Below are 8322 nucleotides of genomic sequence, written 5' to 3'. Positions count from 1 at the left end.
CGTTCAATTGGAAATGAATGTACTTCTGGTGTACCGAAACGCAATGGGACAGTCGGTGTGTTCAAAGCCTAGCACAAATGTATGGCGCTACCAGATACCTCTGATGCCACGCCCCTTCTGAATCTCTTTAAACTCGATGCGCCCTGAGTTTGTGCTATTAGTACAAATAAACATAACTGCTTATTTGGTTGAAGCTAGCTAACGTTAGCTATTTTACAGTGAGAACGAGGTAAGTTATTGGACAAGAAATGACAAATCTAGTATTTTCTGTATTTCGGCCCGCATTATTCTAAACTATTTTATTTCAATCAGTGACGTATATTGGTTCATCTTGTAGACCGGAAGTGATATTTATTCTCTCTGGCCAACAGTATCTTGTATGCTAACGTTAACTTTTTGGTTCCCGCCGGTTCCAACCCCAGTGAACATTGGGCCTTTTTAGCTAGCTGCTCGCCGTTATTAATTATGTAAAAAGATAATCAATAATATCAATCGTGTAAGCGCATGGAAATATTTTATAGCGAATTATTTAGATATTTATTTCATGATTTAAAAGTGTCTGGCAGTGAGTGACGGAATGTGAAACTCAATCTCCCATGATTCCGTAGTACCGGAACTGACGTTTTATCATTTGTACCGGAACTGACCATTGTGTTCGTTCTGTTGTTGTGTTGAATACCGCACCCAATTTAAAATAAACAACAACTCTGCATAACATACATAACATAACAAAATAAACTATTTTGCCTTTTAATTAGATCTTTGATGGCATAGTCAGTTTATTTATGGCCTGTGTGTGCCATAGAAATATGATTACATCGCTACACAGGTGTCTGCACATTGTAAACTGTAATTCTATTTTTTCCTGTCTGTATACTAATTGTGTAAATATGAATACACATCTAGTTCATAAATAATAATACCAGCTTTGTTCGCACCTGAGATGTTCATGAATTAAAGCAGGTAAATAACAAAAACATTTCAGTGTTAACTGTGGAGGCTTTGCCTTTTGCTTTTGCACAATATAACGCAGTAACCACGATAATGAAAATCAACCATCCACAAGGTATACCAATTTACTTCTATCATGTATGAATCACCTATATATATATTTGATTGTCTCACAGTATATGATCACCCATTTTGGTACTTTTTTTTCTAGGTTAACATATAATAATGTTTATGTTAAACCAAATAGAGAAATGACCTTGAGCAAAGAGCGGGATGCGGCACGGGTGGCATTTGATGAGGCTCTTCGAGAAAGCTATCGCACAGCATTACAATATGTAACTGTAAGTGATATTTCTTCCCATTTCCCCAGTATATTTTGAAGGCAGTTGAATTATGGGTACACACCACAATGTTGTGTTGTAATTTTAATCACAGACCGATTCCCATTCTATGTTTGATTTGAATAAATACTTTAGGATCAGAAGGAGCGAGCTGCAATGCGATGGTCACCTGCTCCTGCCACTAGCCTTGCCCCTGTCCAATGGATAGAGAGGGACAGCAGAGGCAACATAATTCACAAAAGACCTGGACAAAAAAGGTCTAAGAAGACCTCAACACATGGTAAGTGTTATGTACCTATTTGGTTGTGTGTTTGTTTACGCATGTAAAGTGTAAAAAAAATAATCTAAATAGATAACATATGCCAGTCCTGGCTGCCTCATGTTAATTGTATATTATTGTCATCAAAAGTCACAGCGGAGGACATGGACCTTACCGGAACAGGTGACCATATTGCAGCTAATGGCGGGGGTGAGTACCGCCTTAATTAGAGCTTGACCCTGGGGCATCTGACCCTAAAATAGGGTTTCCTAACCCTCTCCACTGGTCCCCCCAGAAGTTTCACATTTTTGTTTTAACCCTAAATTGCCACACCTGATTTAATTAGTCAAAGGCTTGATGAATAGTTGACTAATTGAACCATGTGTGCCTGTTAAGAGTTAAAACAAAAATGTGAGCCAAGGAAAGGTTTGGGAAACTCTGACCTAACGGAACCCCAAGGGAGATGCCAAGAGTGAGATCTCCCTTGGGGGATTTCTTAATAGACTTATCAAGGCTAGGATCGTTACACTACTCCCTCGGTTCAGAAAACACAACCTGTGCTTCTCTATCACAAATTCCTCACGCCTTAACAGGACATGCTTTTGACCCTCATACACTATTCTACTTCTGCTCATCAGAGTAGCAAATGGTAGGAGGGGGTATTGACCTGAGGTAGGCTTGAAGCCAGGTCGCTTGACACTAAGGAAATCACGCTACACACAACAACCCTAAGAGAGTAAGGGCCTCATCAAGGCTAGCGTCATTCAACTTGTCAGGCAGCATGACTACCTTATTAGGACATTTCTAACTAGTACTAAATGTATTTGCAATATACTGACCAATTTTAGCTGGCTCACTGGCTTTCATTTCAATGTGGGATTAAATACAATGTAGTCCTATAAAGCGTTCAAATCCTCAGACCGATTGACTGTAACCTAAGCCTCTGTCTTGCAGGCATGAACTCTTGGGTTGCATGTATTGAAAATAGATTCAAAATGTTATATTACTCTCAAAATAAGAAGAACCACTGCTAATGTACATTAAAGCCACATAGTTATGCACATGTCATTTATTGACATGTAAATGTAATATAATGACGTACAGTATATCATAATTTTATGACATACAGTGGGGAAAAAAAGTATTTAGTCAGCCACCAATTGTGCAAGTTCTCCCACTTAAAAAGATGAGAGAGGCCTGTAATTTTCATCATAGGTACACGTCAACTATGACAGACAAATTGAGGAAAAAAAATCCAGAAAATCACATTGTAGTATTTTTTATGAATTTATTTGCAAATTATGGTGGAAAATAAGTATTTGGTCACCTACAAACAAGCAAGATTTCTGGCTCTCACAGACCTGTAACTTTTTCTTTAAGAGGCTCCTCTGTCCTCCACTCGATACCTGTATTAATGGCACCTGTTTGAACTTGTTATCAGTATAAAAGACACCTGTCCACAACCTCAAACAGTCACACTCCAAACTCCACTATGGCCAAGACCAAAGAGCTGTCAAAGGCGGCAGGTAGCTTAGTGGGTAAGAGCGTTGTGCCAGTAACCGAAAGGTCGCTGGTTCTAATCCCTGAGCCAACTAGGTGAAAAATCTGTCGATGTGCCCTTGAGCAAGGCACTTAACCCTAATTGCTCCTGTAAGTCGCTCTGGATAAGAGCGTCTGCTAAATGACTAAAAAAAAAAAAAAAAAAAAAAGGACACCAGAAACAAAATTGTAGACCTGCACCAGGCTGGGAAGACTGAATCTGCAATAGGTAAGCAGCTTGGTTTGAAGAAATCAACTGTGGGAGCAATTATTAGGAAATGGAAGACATACAAGACCACTGATAATCTCCCTCGATCTGGGGCTCCACGCAAGATCTCACCCCGTGGGGTCAAAATGATCACAAGAACGGTGAGCAAAAATCCCAGAACCACACGGGGGGACCTAGTGAATGACCTGCAGAGAGCTGGGACCAAAGTAACAAAGCCTACCATCAGTAACACACTACGCCGCCAGGGACTCAAATCCTGCATTGCAAGACGTGTCCCCCTGCTTAAGCCAGTACATGTCCAGGCCCGTCTGAAGTTTGCTAGAGTGCATTTGGATGATCCAGAAGAGGATTGGGAGAATGTCATATGGTCAGATGAAACCAAAATATAACTTTTTGGTAAAAACTCAACTCGTCGTGTTTGGAGGACAAAGAATGCTGAGTTGCATCCAAAGAACACCATACCTACTGTGAAGCATGGGGGTGGAAACATCATGCTTTGGGGCTGTTTTTCTGCAAAGGGACCAGGACGACTGATCCGTGTAAAGGAAAGAATGAATGGGGCCATGTATCGTGAGATTTTGAGTGAAAACCTCCTTCCATCAGCAAGGGCATTGAAGATGAAACGTGGCGGGGTCTTTCAGCATGACAATGATCCCAAACACACCGCCCGGGCAACGAAGGAGTGGCTTCGTAAGAAGCATATCAAGGTCCTGGAGTGGCCTAGCCAGTCTCCAGATCTCAACCCCATAGAAAATCTTTGGAGGGAGTTGAAAGTCTGTGTTGCCCAGCGACAGCCCCAAAACATCACTGCTCTAGAGGAGATCTGCATGGAGGAATGGGCCAAAATACCAGCAACAGTGTGTGAAAACCTTGTGAAGACTTACAGAAAACGTTTGACCTGTGTCATTGCCAACAAAGGGTATATAACAAAGTATTGAGAAACTTTTGTTATTGACCAAATACTTATTTTCAACCATAATTTGCAAATAAATTCATAAAAAATCCTACAATGTGATTTTCTGGATTTTTTTTCTTCTAATTTTGTCTGTCATAGTTGACGTGTACCTATGATGAAAATTACAGGCCTCTCTCATATTTTTAAGTGGGAGAACTTGCACAATTGGTGGCTGACTAAATACTTTTTTTCCCCACTGTATCTGCAAAAGTGGATTCTCATCTCTTCACCCAATACACACAGTTATACTTAAGTTGCATTGATGAAGAAATATAACACCATTTTTATTTAATAGTTTCCAATACCAGGACCCATCCTCCTGCAGTACCCATGCTCCTGCACCTATCCCCACAAGATACAGGTACAGTATGCTAGAATGCCAAACAAATGCCATGCCAACCTTAAATTTTTTTAAAACAGCCTAGCTATTCTTTTCATGAGATTTGTCATGTTTATTTTATTTTTATCTCCACAAGACTCCCTGATGCAGGACCTACAGGAGCTGATGGGGAGTTTCATGGGGCCAGATTGTCATGTAACCCCAAAGGTGACTTGGGCAGAGAGGCAGGCCTTGTGTGCACAAAAGTGGTGGGAAAAGAGAGAGGCAATGGTGGAAAGCATGCTCTCTGCTGAAGGTACTGTGTTGGGCCAGTGTCAGTATTGCGACAGTGAGGATGCTGTTGTGCGGTGCAGAGATTGCCTGCCCAGGCATCTTCTCTGTGCCGCATGTGACATAGCCACCCATAGCACCAAGGTTTGCACAACAGGGAGTCTCTGTTTTAAGGGCTTTATCGCCCCTTGTCCCCAACCACCGTAATTCATCAAGATGATGAGGGGTCCCTTACCTTCCAGGAGCAAGGTGTGTGTTTATTGTTTTGGTGTTTCAAATTAAATCTGATAGCACCTCCTGCAATACCAACTTTTTAGTCATGCTGCACAATTTTCAATGCATCAGTATTTACAGTCCAAATATATTCAACAATTTATTTGTGATTCTTTGGTGTCACATTTTGGTTTCTAGTTTGTCTTTTGCCCATGGCTGTGCCACAGCTGTGTGGTTGCGCCCACAGTGCCCTGACAGTGACTAGTGGCAAGCAAGTCATCCTGATTGGAATAAATGATAAGTGTGGTTTTTAAGGACTGCTATTCACATGTTTTTAAAGAATGTAATTAATTACTCCTGACTCAGGGCGCTACAACCTGTCCCTTCCTGCTCTGAACTGCACCGGGTGTCTGAGACATTGGACAGTGGGGCTGGATGAACTTATAAAGAGTGGCTACTGGCCATCCACCGTGACTCACCAGACCATCTTCACAGTGGACCTCTTCAAGTCCGTTGAAGACATGAAGGTGTTGGCCCCAGGATGCTCCCGTCAAGCCTTTGTGGGAATGCTTGACGGAAGAACAAAGCACTTTGGCAGGGTAAGTGTGTATATAATTAGTGGTTAATATTTGTCCCTAATATAAAAATTGTCCCTAAAAATGTACCTCTGTATGTTTTGCATGTTATTACAGTGGAAAGATATGTGGCGACACATTCCAGAAGGCATTCCTCAAGTGGATGTATGTGTCACGCCCTGGCTCTGGGGACACTTGTATGTTGAGCCAGGGTGTGAGTTTCCTTTGGGTATTCTAGTTGTTGCATTTCTATGTTGGCCAGAGTGGTTCTCAATCAGAGGCAACGAGTGTCAGCTGTTGCTGGTTGTCTCTGATTGGGAACCACATTTAGACAGGCTGTTTTCCCACAGTGGTTGTGGGATCTTGTTCCAGTGTGGTTTGTGTTAGACCGTGGACGTCACGTTATCGTCTGTTGTTTTGGTTCGTGTAATCACTAATAAAGTAGTATGTTTGCCTTCAACGCTGCGCCTTGGTCCTCCTCTTTCGACGATCGTGACAGAAGATCCCACCAGAACTGGACCAAGCAGCGGGTCCAGGCGCCATCACCAGGGAAATCTCTAGCGGATATCCAGCACCTCCTCGACTGGGTCAAGCCGGGTGAGCAAGAGAGGGGCTTGACGTGGAAGCAGAAGGGCGAAAGGCTGGCGAAAAGTATGGAGACCTGGTCCACGGGTAGGAGAGAAGCCCAGACATTTTTTAGAGGGGGGCTAACGCTGTGGACGACGGGGCAGCAGGAGACCGCGATAGAGCGGCCCAGCGGGTTGGCAGAGGAGGCCGCCAGGTTACGGGGGCCACTGGTCAAAGAGGGGAAGGAAGGTGTAGAGGCACGGCGAGAGGTACTGGGGTGTGTTACCAGTCCGGTCCGGCCCGTTCCAGATCCCTGCGTAGGGCCAGTGGTGTGTGTCCCCAGTACGGTCCGGTCTGTTCCTGCTCCCCGCACCAAGCCAATGGTGCGCGTCGCCAGCCCGGCCGTCCTGTTCCTGCTCCCCGCACCAAGCCTATGGTGCGCGTTGCCAGCCCGGTCCGGCCCGCTCCTGCTCCCCGCACCAAGCCAATGGTGCGCGTTGCCAGCCCGGTCCGGCCCGCTCCTGCTCCCCGCACCAAGCCAATGGTGCGCGTCGCCAGCCCGGTCCGGCCCGCTCCTGCTCCCCACACCAAGCCAGTGGTGTGCGTCGTCAGTCCGGCACGGCCCGTGCCTGTTCCACCGGTGCCTGGTCCGGCACCGGTCAGCTGCTTCACGCCGGAGCTAGAGCAATCCGCTCCACCAGTGTGCAGTCCAGCTCCGGCCAGCGGGGCCAGACCGGACCAGGGGTACTTTGGGGGGTTGGAGAGGGAGTGGGGATCAGGCCCGGAGCCGGATCCGCCGCCAAGGCGGAGTGCCCACCCGGTCCCTCCCCTGTGGTATTTAGTTGGCGCGGTCGGAGTCCGCGCCTTTAGGGGGGGGGGGTACTGTCACGCCCTGGCTCTGGGGACATTTGTATGTTGAGCCAGGGTGTGAGTTTCCGTGTTTCTGGTTGTTGAATTTCTATGTTGGCCAGAGTGGTTCTCAATCAGAGGCAACGAGTGTCAGCTGTTGCTGGTTGTCTCTGATTGGGAACCACATTTAGACAGGCTGTTTTCCCACAGTGGTTGTGGGATCTTGTTCCTTTTGGTTTGTACCGTAGGACTGCACGTGTTGTTTTGTTCGTGTTATCACTATTGATAATAAAGTATGTTTGCCTTCAACGCTGCGCCTTGGTCCTCTGTTCCCGACGATCGTGACAGTATGGGCGGTTTGAAATAGACAAGCTTTGTGGAAGCGATCTGCTCCATTGTCCTGCCTGCTCACAGGAGATGCATGCTATATCAGTGGATGGGAATCACAAGCAATACCGCTCCGGAAAGCCTCATGGTTTGTACTTTTTTCTTTTTTTCTTTTCTTTGGGGGTAGATCAGCTTAATATTGCAGATAGATTGTAACTTCCATCAATGTAATTGTCTGCATCACTTCCAATCCCCCATGTTTTTTATATATATACTCCCCTTTATTACTTTTCAACCCCGCCATCCTTTCCCTACTTGGGATAAATTAGTGTACTACTTACTTATGTGTTGATATTTTGTTCAGGATATAATTATGCATTCTTAAAGTGCATGCTGGTCTTCTTTTTGTTATGAATTATATGTTTGTGATGTTATATTGCAGTTGGTCTTCTTTTTAGAAGAAGATGAATTGTCCACTAGTAGGTCATTTTCCATGAAGAAACATTGTGGGACAGTGATTTTTTTCTTTTTGCTTTATCCAAATCCCTCCGAGACACACAGACACACACACAGAGCGGTTGGAGCAACACGGTCAGATGTCTGGGATTTGAACCAGGAACCCAACTCTCTAGGATACTTGCCACACCTTGGCGGTTTGGTTTTATGTATAATTTTGTGATGTAATCTTGCAGTCTGACTCTCTATTTAGTATTGAGAAGGGCTTCTATGATGGTGTCTTCCTGGCGAAAGACGATGATGTGTCATCCTTTGTCAAACATGTCCATACAAAGACCAATCATGTAATTATTCTCACAGTTTCTATAACATAGCTTAATGTCACCCAGTTTAGAACTTGTTTCTTTTAAGTTAATCTCTGCACTTCACTGTGATTTTCATGTTGTAGAAG

At 44.4% G+C, this 8322-nt stretch overlaps 1 long non-coding RNA gene across 1 annotated transcript; it reads left to right on the top strand.

Moving 5' to 3' along the window:
• Positions 1-1162: 1162 nt before the first annotated feature.
• Positions 1163-5736, top strand: LOC311101852. The gene is made up of 5 exons (XR_014609956.1): positions 1163-1292; positions 1428-1572; positions 1702-1761; positions 4570-4635; positions 4751-5736. It is a non-coding gene; the product is annotated as an uncharacterized lncRNA (long non-coding RNA).
• The last annotated feature ends 2586 nt before the right edge of the window (positions 5737-8322 follow it).

This window comes from Coregonus lavaretus (assembly GCF_964263955.1).
Source record: "Coregonus lavaretus genome assembly, chromosome: 26".
NCBI lineage: Eukaryota > Metazoa > Chordata > Actinopteri > Salmoniformes > Salmonidae > Coregonus > Coregonus lavaretus.
This window is presented reverse-complemented; position numbering and strand designations above follow the sequence as displayed.